This window comes from Bos indicus x Bos taurus, chromosome 28 (assembly GCF_003369695.1).
Source record: "Bos indicus x Bos taurus breed Angus x Brahman F1 hybrid chromosome 28, Bos_hybrid_MaternalHap_v2.0, whole genome shotgun sequence".
Lineage (NCBI taxonomy): Eukaryota > Metazoa > Chordata > Mammalia > Artiodactyla > Bovidae > Bos > Bos indicus x Bos taurus.
The window spans coordinates 29,539,115-29,554,261 of NC_040103.1; the positions used below are offsets into that span (position 1 = coordinate 29,539,115).

The window sequence follows — 15,147 nt, forward strand, 5'->3', positions numbered from 1 at the left end:
TAAATGAATGGAAGATGGTGGAAGGTTTCCTACTTTTGGAATGGGAAGATACAGATAAGAGGGAAAAAGCTAAAATTATCCATGTGGTAATAGATTAGAGTTGAAGAATGAACTTGTGATTAGCTTATTAAAGACACAGATGGGGGACTCCCCTGGCAATCCAGTGGCTAAGATTCTGTGCTTCCAAAGCACAGAGGATGGGGTTTGATCCCTGGTAGGGGAACTAAGATCCCATGTGCGGAGTGGCATGGCCAAAAAACTTTTTAAATAAAATATAGATGGTTACATCTAGAAATATTTAGAGATAAGTATATATGTATACACCCATATGGGCTTCCCAGTAAAAGAATCCACCTGCCAATGCAGGAGACACAAGAGACAAGAGTTGAACCCTAGGCTGGGAACATCCCCTGGAGTAGGAAATGGCAACCCACTCCAGTATTCTTGCCTGGAAAATTCCATGGACAGAGAAGCCTGGTGGGATATAGTCCAGGAGGTCGCAAAGAATCAAACTCGACTGAGCACAAGCACATATACCCATATATTTATTTGCTCTATCAGCTGAGAATGCTTAGAATCAATGACATCACTGTTGCAACAAGCACATCTACACCTTAGTCGATGTTTTTTTCTTCTTAACTTTTTGGCCACGCCATGGACAGGATGTGGGATCTTGGTTCCCCAACCAGGAACCAAACCAATGCCCCCTGCAGTGGAAGCTCAGAGCCTTAACCACTGGACCAGGGAAGTCCTACAGACTTGATACCTTGGTTTCAAAAACCGTTCTCCAATAAAAGAATCCAAGGTTCCTTGGAGAAATGGCTGATTTTAGGCCTGGAAGAGGAAACACATGAGATGAGCCTGGAGCATCCGGTAATGTCCAAAAGTAAGGAAATGTTGAAGACAAAAAGAAAACAAAAATCCTAAACTGACAGAGGTATGTCAAAGGTACACAGGAGACAAACAAAGGAGTTGCCAATGGCCAAATCTGAAACAATATGAGGGGGAAAAAATTAGTACTGGAGTAACCCAAAGTATAAAATAAATACCTATGAGTCCACACTGATATAAAGAAAAGTACTCCTGGGGAATTCCTGGTGGTCCAGTGGTTAGAACTCCACGCTTTTACTGTTGATGGCCTGGGTTCAAGCCCTTGTCAGGGAACTAAGACCTCACATACTGAGACTAGGGAAAAAAAAAAGAAAAAAGAAATTTCAAAAAGAAAAAAACTGTACTCCAAAGAGTACAGTATGGAGGCGTGATGCTGAAGCAGGGAGACCCTGAGCTCACGGTCTCCCACCAGAATACTGAAGTGGGTAGCCCTCCCCTTCTCCAGGGTATCTTCCCAACCTAGGGATCAAACCCAGGTCTCTTGCAGTGCAGGTGGATTCTTTACCAACTGAGCTATCAGGGAAGCCCCCTTCTCCCACAGGCATATCAAAATTACAACAATTTAGAGTATCAATGAGAATGACCTGAAATATCTTCCATAACTACAAGTATAACTAAGGAACCACAGCAGAAGGGCAGAAGGCACAGAGATGCAGTAAAGACACTCTCTCCGGTGGGCAACACACAAACCGGAGGATATCACAGTTGCAGAGGCTTTCCCTAAGGAACAAGAGTTCTGAGCCCCACACTGGGCTCCTCAGTTGGGGGTCCTGCACCAGGAAGATGAGTCCCCAGAACATCTGGCTGTGAGGGCTAGAGGAGCTTGCAAAGGAAAGAGCCAGAGGCTGTAGAAACAGAGATTCTACTCTTGACAAGCAAAACAATCTCACGTGCTCTGAATTCCAGTACAGGGGCAGTAATTTGAAAGAAGCCTGGGTCAGACACCTTGCTGATCCTGGAGAGCCTTCTGCTGAGGTAGGAAGATAACTGGAGCTCATCCTGGAAACACATATACTGGCAATAGCCATTTTTTTTTTTTTTTGGAGTTTGTTCTACCACAAGGATACTAGTGTTAACAATTATCATTTTGGAGTCCTCCCTCTATCCTTGGGCTTCCCTGATAGCTCAATTGGTAAAGAATCCACCTGCAATGCAGGAGACCCCGGTTCAATTTCTGGGTTGAGAAGTCTGCTGGAGAAGGGATAGGCTATCCACTCCAGTATTCTTGAGCTTCCCTTACAACTCAACTGGTAAAGAAGCCTCCTGCAATGCAGAGACCTGGGTTCGATCCCTGGGTTGGGAAGATCCTCTGAAGAAGGGAAAGGATACCCACTCCAGTATTTTGGCCTGGAGAATTCCATGGACTATATAGTCCGTGGGGTTGCAAAGAGTCGGACACAACTGAGCAACTTTCACTTCACTTCACTGTCCTTTAGCATTGGAGGCTTACTTACCCACCAGCAGACTGACACCAGCCCCAGAATCCAGCCTCGCCCACCAGTGAGCCAAAAGCAGCACTGGGACACCCTGAGCCACACAGCCAGTCATTCCAAGACACAGCCCTGCCCATACCAGCAGGCCAGCACCAAACAAGGGAACCCTGGACCTTGCAGCCAGCCATGCCAGGACTCAGTCCTATCCACCCCTGGGCTGGCAGCCAACTGTGCCTGGAGCCAGACACTGGCTACAGTAATCAGCCAACCACAACTATACAATGGCCCCATGCAGCCCACACAGGGGATACCACTAGGGCATACAGCCCAGTGACCAGAGAGGAGTTTGCTGCTGGGCCTCACAGGAAGTCTCTATATAAGGTCATTTCTCCAAGGTCAGGAAACTTAAACAACCTATCTAATAACAGAAATAAACAGAGAATTAGGCAAAATAAGAAGACAGAGGAATATGTTCTAAACAAGGAACAAGATAAAACCTCAGAAAAGGAACTAAATGGAGCAGAGATAAACAATACAAACACATACAAACATGTGGAGGCTAAACAATAGACTCCTCTGTCCATGAGAATTCCCAGGCAAGAATACTGGAGTGTGTTGCCATTTCCTTCTCCTGGGTTGGAATTTTCCCCACCCAAGGATCAAACTCAAGTCTCGTGCATTGGAAGGCAGTTTCTTTACCTCTGAGCCACCTATGCTATGCTATGCTAAGTCACTTCAGTCGTGTCCGACTCTGTGCGACCCCATAGACGGCAGCCCACCAGGCTCCCCCGTCCCTGGGATTCTCCAGGCAAGAACACTGGAGTGGGGTGCCATTTCCTTCTCCAATGCATGAAAGTGAAAAGTGAAAGTGAAGTCGCTCAGTCGTGTCCAACTCTTAGCGACCCCATGGATTGCAGCCTAGCAGGCTCCTCCATCCATGGGATTTTCCAGGCAAGAGTACTGGAGTGGGGTGCCATTGCCTTCTCCACTGAGCCACCTGGGAAGCCCTAAAAATCCATGAGTCACTAAAGAAATCAAGGAAGGGACTTCTCTGGTGGTCCAGTGGTTAAGACACTGTGTTTCCAACCAGGGGTCGAGGGTTAAATCCCTCGTTGGGGAACTAAGAACCCTCACACTGTGGGGCAACTTAGCCTCCATGAGCCCACAATTAGAAAACTGTGAAATGCAACAAAAGAACCTGGGTGCAGCCACAAAGATCCTGCATACTGCAACTAAGACCCAATGCAGCCAGAAATGAAGGAAGGAAGAATTCCAGGAAAGCTCAAGTTTTAAAGATATAGAAGTAAAATAAAATATGACAGAAATGAACCCATCTATAAAATGGGACTCACAGACATAGAGAACAGACCATGGTTGGCAAGGGGGTGGGGGGTGGTAGAAGAATGAACTGGGAGTTTGGGGTTAGCAGATGCAAGTTATTACACATAGGACAGATAATAAGGTCCTACTGTATAGCACAGGGAACTATATTCAATATCCTGAGACAAACCATAATGGAAAAGAATTTTTTAAGTATATACATAACTGAATCACTTTGTTGTACAGTAGAAATTAACGCAATATTGTAAGTCAACTACATTTCAATTAAAGAAAAGAAAAGGTTGCTATCTAAAGAACTGCTGAATTTATTATTTTAAATTTCATTTTTGTTTCTTTTTAAAAACATTCATTTATTTATTTTTGGCCACATGGCATGTGGGATTTTAATTCCCCAACCAGGGATCAAACCACTGGCCCCTGCATTAGAAGCATGCAGTCTTAACCACTGGACCAGCAGAGAAGTCCCTGATGAATTTACTTTAAAAAGAGAAATTTCCTTTTTATTTATTATGTAAATTTGATATCTGCATAAAACCATAAAATATTTAAATAACAGCAAATGAAGATGAATGAAGCAAAAAGAAATGAAGACTATTTGATCTCAAAGCAACTCTACAAAGAAATTTTGAACCTCCCATCTACCCATAAGTTATTTCTTAAATATTTTAGTTCATTAAACTACTTACTGAGCATCTATTATAGGCTTCCCTCATAGCTCAGTTGGTAAAGAATCAGCCTGCAATGCAGGAGACCCCGGTTCAATTCCTGGGTCGAGAAGATCCCCTGGAGAAGGGATAGGCTACCCACTCCAGTATTCATGGGCTTCACTTGTAGCTCAGCTGGTAAAGAATCCACCTGCAATTCAGGAGACCTAGGTTCAATCCCTGGGTTGGGAAGATCCCCTGGAGAAGGGAAAGGCTACCTACTCCAGTATTCTGGCCTGGAAAATTCCAAGCCAGATATAGTGCTAATGTTAGAAATGCAAATATGACTAAAATCAGAGGACCTTCTAAATGATCACTGTCTAATGAGAGAAAAGAACTATGACCTTGGAAAGTAATATCTGAACTGGGTTTTAATACAGTTGTATAATAAGAATCTAATTTTTGTCTCTGGTTCTTGACAGGGAAGCTTCTAAACCTTCAGAATTTCTCAAATGATACGAGTACCTCTGTTATTCATGTTGGGCCCTTCCAGTCACACTGAATTAATACTAACCAGGTGACTCATAGTGGGCCCCTTGATAGTTTCAGGATAGGGACTGGCAGTACTGGAAAACCCAAGTACTGTGTGGTTAGAAGGTTGGGGCTTTGAGTCACATGATCTCAGACAGACCTCTGGGAAATAGAGGGAGGCTGGAGACTGAGTTCAATCACACAGGCCAATGATTCAATCAATCATGTCTACATAACGGAGTGCCAGTAAAAACTCTGAACACAGAGTTGGTGAACTTCCCTGGTTGATAACACTCATCCATGTGTGAGAAGGGTGAAACATCCTGAAGATAGAGAAGCTTTGCTTTGGGGATCCTCCCAGACTTATCCTATGTATCTCTTCCTTTTGCTGGTTCAAATTTGTAACTTTTCCCTATAATAAAACTGTAATCAGGAACTCCCTGGTGGTCCAGTGGTTAGGACTCAACTCTTTCACTGCCAGAGCCCATGATCAATCCCTAGTTGGGGAACTAAGATCTTACAAGCTGCATGGCACAGCCAAAAAAAAAACAACTGTAATCATAAGTATAGCGTTTTCATGAGTTCCGTGAGTTGCTCCACCAAATGATCTAACCTGAGAGAATCAGGGGAACTCTTGAATTTATAGCTGATTGATCAGAGCTGCAGGTATCCTGGAGACACCTGAACTTGCACTTGGAGTCCAAAGTTCAGATAGTCTCATGAGAAACTGTGCCCTTAACATGAGAACGTTAAGCTAACTCTGGTTAGTTAATGTCAGAACTGTATTGCAATACCCAAGAGGAATTCACTTAAAATAAGAATTTACAAAGTTATTCATCACAAAGGATAGCACACATCAATACAATGGAACATGAATCAGCCACGAAAAAATTATGTTGTAGATAAATATTTATTGAAATGGAGATATAATCACCTTTCTTTTTATCTCCAGCTCCAATCTCTTCCCCTGAAGTCGAGACTTGTATGTTCAACTTCCTACTGAACATTACCCCCTGGATGTCTACTAGGTATTTCAAACCTAACACACCCCAAAGAAAAAAATCTTGATTCTTACCATATATACCCCAATCAGCTCCTCCACAGTCTTCCCTATCATAGTTAAAAGCTCTACCATTCACTCACTTCTTTAGGGCAAAACTGGAGTCAGGCTTGACTCCTTTCTTCCCTGACGCCTCACTAGTCCATCAGCAAATCTTATTGATGTTACTCTCAAAACTTATCCCTTCTTACCACCTATAATGCTACCATCCTAGACAAAGTCACCTATGTTTATTGCATAGAATACTGCAATAGCCAGTATGTGCTGTCCTTGCTTCCATTATAATCACTTCTTCACACAGCAACCAGAATAATCTTTTTTAAAAAATCAATATTATTATTCTACATAAAACACTCCAATAAGTTCCCATTACACTCTGAATGAAATCCAGATTTCTAATCTTATTTATTTGGCTGCTTCCAGTCTTAGCTGCAGCATGGGGGATCTTTTGTTATGGTCTGAGGAAGACTCTGTGGTGGCGGCATGTGGGCTTAGTTGTTCCTCAGCAAGTGGGATCTTAGATCCCCAATTAGAGATCCAGTCAGCATTCCCTGCATTTCAAGGGACTCTTAACCACTGGACCACCAGGGAAGCCCATGGATCCTTAATCTTAAATCCCTCATGATTTAGTCCCTACTTCTCTCAACAATTTCATTTTTACTGCTCTCTGCCCACCCCATCATTTTTCAGAAAATGACAAGCTAGTTCCCATCTCAAGGCTTTTCCACCATGAATCTCTCTCCATTGAATGCCCATTCCCCAGCTCTTTGCATAGGCTACTACTTTACTTCAATTAGGTCTCTACTTAAATGGTACCCTCCTCGGGCTTCCCTGGTGGTTCAGTGATTATAAGCATTCACCTGCTCATTCAGTGGGTTCATCCCTGGTCTAGAAAGACTCCCACAGCTAAGCCCGTAGGCCACAACTACTGAGCCCAAACTCCGGAGCCTGTGTGCTGTAACAGTTGAAGCCTGCACGCCCTAGAGTCTGTGTTCTGCAACAAGAGAAGTCTGTGTGCCACAACTAGAGACTAGCCTCCACTCTCTACAACTAGAAAAAAGCCCACATGTGGCAACCAAGACCTAGCACAGACAAAAATAAATAAATAAAAAGTTTAAATGTTAATAATTATATATAAATATAGTTATTACATTTATAATTGTATATAACCATATACTTCAGATGTATAAATGATATATATAACTGAATTACTTTGCTGTACACCAGAAACACAACATTGTAAATCAATTTATTGAACTATATTTCAGTAAAATTAATTAAAATTGCCAACTACCAATAAAATCAGTATTTACTTTTTAAAAGTGTATTAAATTAAAATAATGAAATAAAATTATCAAACACCTATCTCCTTACCCTGCTTTATTTTTTTATATTGTATTTATCACTACCAGGCATTTCTCATTATCTGCCTTTCCCATTAGAACACAAGCTCCAAAAGGCAGGGACTTTGTTTATCTTACTTGCTACTGTATCTTCAGAGAGTCCCTTGAACAGCAAGGAGATCAAACAAGTCAGTCTTAAAGGAAATCAACCCTGAATACTCATTGGAAGGACTGATGCTGAAGCCGAAGCTCCAATACTTTGGCCACCTGTTGTGGACAGCCGATTCATTGGAAAAGACCCTGATGCTGGGAAAGACTGAAGGTAGAAGGAGAAGGGGGCAACAGAGGATGAGATGGTTGGATGGCATCACTAATTCAACGGATATGAACTTGGGCAGACTCCAGGAGACAGTGAGGGACAGGGAAGCCTGTAATGCTGCAGTCCGTGGGGTCACAAAGAGTCGGATACAACTTGGTGACTGAACAACAACAACCCAAATCTTCAGAGTCTAGTACACTATGCAGACACATAGTGAGCATACATAAATAACTTGCTGAATGAATGAATGGTTAGAATGTTAGGTGAAAAGGGCAGGTTATAACAGTATTTTCAAAACTGTTCATTTTTATAAAATTAAGCAAAATGGAAAACAAAAGCTACTACACACACAGAGTCAATCCTTATTACATGGATTCCTCACAGGTAAATTTTCCTACTCACTAAAATTCATGTGTAACCTCAAAATCAAGAACTGCAACATTTTCATGGTCATTCACGGACATGTGAATGCACAGATGGTGAAAAATTTGAGTTGCCTGATGTGTACATTACCAACTGAGGTCCAAGGCTGGGAGATATGCAGCCTTCTGGCTTCAGATTTCAAACTATAAATGAGTGTCCTTTTAGTGGTTTATTTAGTGCAATATTTTTCACATTTTTGTGCTTTTGGTGGGTGACTTCACTGTTTAAAATGACTCCCAAGTGTAGTGCAGAAGTGCTGTCTAGTAGTTTCTAGGTGCAAGAAGGCTGTGATGTGCCTTCTACAGAATACATGTGTTAGATAAGGTTAATTCAGGCATAAATTACAGTGCTATTCACCATGAGTTCAATGTTAATGAATCAATAATATATATTAAATAACGTGTCTTAACAAAAACACACATAAAACAAGGTTACATGTTGATTAGTTAACAAAAATGCAACCAGCAGCTCAGAGGACTCTAACCCTGTATTTCCCCTAGGAGCAATAATTCAGTATTAATTAATTCAGCATTTGCAGTGATACTATAGAACATAGTACCACAAATAAGGAAACAGGGCAGAGAGATTATATATCATTATGTGTGCGTGCTCAGTCATTTCAATAACGTCCAACTCTTTGCAACCCCATGGACTGTAACCTGCCAGGCTCCTCTGTTCAGGGGATTCTCCAGGCAAGAATACTGAAGTGGGTTGCCATTTCCACCTCCAGGGGATCTTTCTGACCCAGGGATCAAACCCGAGCTTCCTGCATCTTCTGCACTGCAGGCAGATTTTTCACCACTGAGACACCAGGGAAGCCCCATATACCATTAAGCTGCTGCTGCTGCTGCTGCTAAGTCACTTCAGTTGTGTCCGACTCTGTGCAACCCCACAGACGGCAGCCCACCAGGCTCCCCCGTCCCTGGGATTCTCCAGGCAAGAACATTGGAGTGGGTTGCCATTTCCTTCTCCGATGCATGAAAGTGAAAAGTGAAAGTGAAGTCGCTCAGTCGTGTCCGACCCTCAGCGACCCCATGGACTGCAGCCCACCAGGCTCCTCCGTCCATGGGATTTTCCAGGCAAGAGTACTGGAGTGGGGTGCCATCGCCTTCTCCAATATACCATTATACCATGGTGTTAATATAGTTATTGCTAGTATAATCTTTGGGTGTGAAGATTATAAGATATTTACTTCTTAATTTTTTCCTTATTTGTATTTTCTATTTTCTTTACAATAAAAAGATTTTTGTTAGAAGAAAAAAAACTGAGTTACTGCTATTATTTTAAAATAAGAATTGTATCAGTAAACATTTCATGGTAGCCAAAGGAATATAAAAACAGGATAAGAACAGTAATAATTAATCAGTAATTAAAAGTGTAAATTTATAGCTCTCCTCCGAACTTTTTAACCTAGATCTTCTAAATGAAGCCTCATATATGCAAATACACATGTAATCCTATACACTTCTTCCCTAGTAGTGATTAATAGACTACTCAAATACTAACAGTTTGAAACTCACCCGTTTATAATCACAAAATCTTAGAGTAGAAATAATCTTTAGAGAGCATACAGTTAAGTTTCTAACCTAATGCAAGAAACTTTTTTATAATCCTTTTTACAAGTGATCACCTACCTTCTATCAGAATATGTTGAAGAACAGAAATCACATTATCCTATAAGGCCATACAATTTAATTTCCATCCACCGCTCTTAGTTTAATCTCTGATCAAAAACAGATCTACTATTTCCTCTTTATGTAAGCCTTTTGGGCTTCCCAGGTGGCGCAACTGGTAAAAAACCCTCCTGCCAACGCAGGAGACATAAGAGACGCAGGTTCAATCCTGGGTCGAGAAGATCCCCTGAAAAAGGCATTGCAATCCATTCTAACATTCTTGTCTGGAGAATCCCCATGGACAGAGGAGCCTGGTGGGATTCAGAAAGAGTCAGACACGACTGAAGAGACTTATTAGCATGCACGCCTGCAAGCCTTTCAAATTTAGAAGACAAAACTCGTGCATTCCCTTAATCATCTCTTTCCAAGCTAAATACTCTATACTACAGCCATGACTGAAAGCAGTATACAACTTTATTCATCCCCTCATATAATCCCCACCCTTAATCTATGGGCTGGATCTGGTAACTTGCTTCTACTGAACAGAATGTAGCAAAGGTGATGGGATGTCATTTCCAGGATTAGGTTATAGACTCTGGCTTCCATCTTCTTCACTGTCATGAAAGTCTCTGTGTTGTATGGAGACTCCCACAAGGCAAGGAACTAAAGGATGCTTCAGCCAACAAGCTAGTAAAGAACTAAGGTCCTCAATCAATTAACCTGTGAGCAACTGAGTCATGCCACATGAGAGGCAGAACCTGGAAAGTGATCATCCCCCAGTTGAATCTTCACATGAAATCAAAGCCCCTGTTAACAACTTGATGACAGCCTATGAGAGATATACCTTGATACCAGACTCACAGAAACAGAGATAACAAATATGTTTTAAGTTGCAAAATTTTGAGGTAATTTGTTATGCAGCAATAGATAACTAGCAATTTCACTTCTCATTGTAGCCTAGGAAAATTCCCATACATGTATCTTTTTTAAATAGAGGAAAACCGAAAACAATTTAAATGTTCATAAAGGAGAATGGATAAATACAATGTGATACAGTCTTAAGATTTAATGCTATATATCATTTTTAAAATGGAATATACAAGGTAGATTTCTAAGGGGGGAAAAAGATTGATAACTTATTTACTGAATTTGAATGAATGGAGTCAAGTTTTAGATCCTATCTACGAGTCTTAGCCTACCAGCACAATCGTGTCCGACTCTTTGTGACCCCGTGGACTATAGCCTACCAGGTTCCTCCATCCATAGATTTTTCAGGCAAGAATACTGGAGTGGGTTGCCATTTCCTTCTCCGAGAGATCTTCCCAACCCAGGGACTGAACCCACATTGTAGGCAGACGCTTTACCATCTGAGCCACCAGGGAAGTCCTCTATAATACTGATCAGAACTTTGAACACCAATCAAATGGAAAAAGCAAAGCAGGACTTCCCTGGTGGCACAGTGGATAAGAATCCGCTGCCAATGCACTGGACACAGGTTCAATCCCTGTCCAGGAAGATCCTACATACTGTGGAGCAACTAAGCCGTGCACCACAACTCCTGAGCCCACGCTCTAGAGCCCTCAAGGCCCAACTACTGAGCCTGTGCTCAGAAACAGAGAAGTCACTGCAATGAGAAGCCCACGCTTCACAACTATAGAGAAGCCCCTGCTCGCTGCAACTGGACAAAGCAATGAACACCCAGTGCAGTCAAAAAGAAACACAAAAAAGCAAGGCCATTATGTCTATGGAAAATTAAAAGCCATGTAAGGAAAAAATTATCATCAGAGTATATAGCCCAAGTTCAATATCTGTATAATATAAACAACAATGATTTCACTCACAAAATACGTAACTAAGTTAAAAATATAAGGGAGAAGACATATATGTGTTTAAAAGTGCCAATACCTCCATGTCCCTCATATTAAACACTTTTTATAGATTTAATAGCTTTTAAAAGTAATTGCTAAAAAAAAAAAAGTAATTGTTATAAGTATACTATTACAAATACTTAAGAGAGCTGATTGTGGTTGCCACTGTGAGAGGGGATAACTGCTATTCTTTCTTCTATGCATATAAACTATTCAAATTTTTTAAACTATGCACATAGGTTACTTTGATAAAAATAAGATAAACTTCCTTGTAGGGAGAAAGAGGAAAGGGGCTTCGATTTTATCTCTATTGTTTTATTTCTAAGAGGGAAAGAAGAAAAATAAATGTTAATAGTAGTTAATTCTGAAAGGTGGGAACGTGGTATTATATATTTTTTCCATTTTAAATGCCATAAAATTTAAATAACTTTCTACACATTCATTTTAAATTATTTTACAATTTCCCAATACCCAAATCCCAACAGTTTCCTACATAAATGGATTCAGACCATTTTTGGTCTAGTCTGCCTCCCTTAGAATGCTTTCAACTTTGTCAGTGTACACTTAAGCCAATATGCAAAATGTGTTTCCAAACTAGTACAAAAATATATTGAAACCAATAGTTTTGTGACCTGGATAAACTTGTAACATAGCTAAAGGCATTTTTGGCAGCCATACTACCTAGGCAATTACTGTTACATTTGTGATTAACCAAAATTCCCAGTTATTTTTCACATGAACCACTGCCCAACCAGCTCTTCCTCATCCTGTTACTGTGCATTTGAGGTTTTGAGTTTAAACACAGGACTTATACTTGCTAAATTTAATTTCAGTTTGACCCCATGATTTCACCTTATGGGCATAATTTTTCAAGCTACAGTCATCATCTGTCAAATTAACTATTCCTTCATCTTTGTAATACCTACATATCTAATTAACATGTTTTAAATTTGATCTAATAACCTAGTGGTTCTAAAGAGAAGTAACAGAATTTAAGAATAGAAATAAGAAGAAATTATTTATAATAATCAAACCTAAACTAAATCTTCTTGGTTAATACGCCATATCATCTGTTTGACCACTTATGTAATTTTTCTGGATTAACATTAATTTTACAGGTCTGCAGTTTTCCAACTACTTTCCTTTTTTCCTTGGATATCAGGATGGTTGACTCTTTCTGGTCTTTATGATTTCTCGAAGATTAACAACGGTGACTCTGAAATCATCAGCCAGTTAATTCAGTAATATGAAACTCAACTGAGCCTTAAAATTTTAATTCACTTTAAAATGATCATTCTTACTTACTATCCTGGGCTAGTTTCTAGTTTAGAATTTGCTATATACTTTCCAGTTTGAAAACTATTGTCCTTGCTGTTAATAATAATTTATACAGTACTTCTCTTTAAAAGACATTTAGAATCTCATCTCACCACCCTTATGGCAGAAAGTGAAGAAGAACTAAAGAGCCTCTTGATGAAAGTGCAAGAGGAGAGTGAAAAAGTTGGCTTAAAATTCAACATTCAGAAAACTAAGATCATGGCATCTGGTCCCATCACTTCATGGAAAATAGATGGAGAAACAATGACAGACTATCTTTCTGGGCTCCAAAATCACTGCCAGTGGTGACTGCAGCCATGAAATTAAAAGACGCTTGCTCCTTGGAAGAGAAGTTACGACCAACCTAGACAGCATATTAAAAAGCAGAGATATTACTTTGCCAAGAAAGGTCCACCTAGTCAAAGCTATGGTTTTTCCAGTGGTCATGTACAGATGTGAGAATTGGACTATAAAGAAAGCCGAGCGCCGAAGAATTGATGCTTTTGAACTGGGTGTTGGAGAAGAATCTTGAGAGTCCCTTGGACTGAAAGGAGATCCAACCAGTCCATCATAAAGGAAATCAGTCCTGAATATTCATTGGAAGGACTGATGCTGAAGCTGAAACTCCAGTACTTTGGCCATCCGATGCAAAGAACTGACTCACAGGAAAAGACCCGGATGCTGGGAAAGATTGAAGGCGGGAGAAGAAGGGAACGACAGAGGATGAGATGGTTGGATGGCATCACTGACTCAATGGACATGAGCTGTGTAAACTCCGGGAGCTGGTGATGGACAGGGAGGCCTGGTGTGCTGAAGTCCATGGGGTTGCAAAGAGTCGGAAATGACTGAGTGACTGAACTGAACTAAACTGATACAATACTTTTAAAAGACATTTAGAATTTCTCAAAAACCCTTTAAATAGGTTACAAAGAAATTAATATACCATTATGCTATTCTATATATAGGGGAATTGAAGCACAGAGAAACTTAAATTATTTACCCAAGGTCAAAGAGCTACAATGAATCAAAATCTATTGCAGTCTACCTAGGGCTCTTTTTCATAAGGCTATGTAGCTCTCTAACACAAAACTACTTAAGACAGCAGACAAAACTTCTTGCTTAAAAACTGATTTTTCAGTTACTGGTTGACAAGAGTTAAGGAGCAGGTAGGTGTAAAGCAAGTGGGTGTAGCTGTAAAAGGGAAATATGATGTATCCTATGGTGGTGAAAATGCTCTGTACCTTCACTGTATCAATGTCAGTATGCTGGTTGTGACTCTGTACTATAGTTTTTCAAGATGTTACCACTGGGAGAAACTGGGTAAAGAATATATCACAACTAATTCTGAGTGAATTTTGAGAAATATCTCAAAAGAAAAAAAGTTTAAGAAAAACTAATTAATAATTGATATTTCTCTTTTAAGCCAACTTAATTTTAAAGAAGCTTACTTAAACTGAATAGGCAAATTAAAACAAAAAGTAAAACAGAATCAGGCATAGAGCTCTGAAAGTAAGCAGAGTGGACTAAAAAGTGAAGAAAGTCCCACAAACTAAAGCTTTAAAAAAGCCATAATGATCTTTATTAATTAAAAGGGAGCCCTCAAGATTTTTATTTCCTAAAGAAGAAAAATAAAACAAGACAGTCTAGGAAATAAATTATTAAATCACCTCAAAAAGAATCACTAGAATAAAGCTAGAACCACCAAAGCTTTCCTCAACCCATGGTACACTTTACCGCAATCCTCAACTTGGAGAAAAAACAAATGTGCACATGTGTCGCCTTCACCGTGATATTTACAACCACACATTTCAGAAGAGTCCCAAAACTGCTTCTATTTTTTTTTTTTTGCTACTTACAAAGTGGCTAAAGCTTCAACCATTTCCTGATTCTCTCAGCTGCAGGACTTGCAATAAGGAAAACATTCACTCAGCATCTAGGGCAGGTCTGCTTGGAAGAATGAGCTCATCCCTTCAGATGTGCACCTGATCCTCAGGAAGCAGCTCCTCCTCCAGCCAGCAGGTCTTTGTATGTTTAAAGTGACACTCTCACCTGTGTAAGCACTTGGCCAGAGCCAGAACAACTCCTTCCCCGGACACGCCTACTGTCGCCCAGTCATTTCCTGCTCCGGCCACCTCACACAGCCACTACGTTTAGGCAGTCACGGCAGAACTGGCAGTTGCTGCTGCTCTCGTTATGGCCTCACTAGAGAAGAATCTTATTTTCACTTTACATGGAGGTCAGGTCCTTCACTACAATCCTGTGAACATCACACTACTTGTTTCAACAGGTCCTTGACCAGAGTCAGACCTGACAAGAATCACTCCTCTTTTTCAGAACTTACAGCTCATTTTTTAAACTAGGAAT

The 15,147-nt window shown here is 40.5% G+C and overlaps 1 protein-coding gene across 10 annotated transcripts in view; it reads right to left on the reverse strand.

Moving 5' to 3' along the window:
* The window catches only part of USP54 (ubiquitin specific peptidase 54), a 130,906-nt gene that overhangs the window by 88,272 nt on the left and 27,487 nt on the right, over window positions 1-15,147 (reverse strand). Inside the window, exon 1 of one of the 10 annotated variants that reach the window (XM_027530454.1) lies at window positions 14,640-14,774. The exons of the other annotated variants lie outside the window; for them this stretch is intronic. The gene's annotated coding sequence lies outside the window, so the exon portion shown is untranslated. Of the gene's footprint in view, window positions 1-14,639; window positions 14,775-15,147 lie in introns of those variants that run through there. 10 annotated transcript variants of the gene reach the window in all.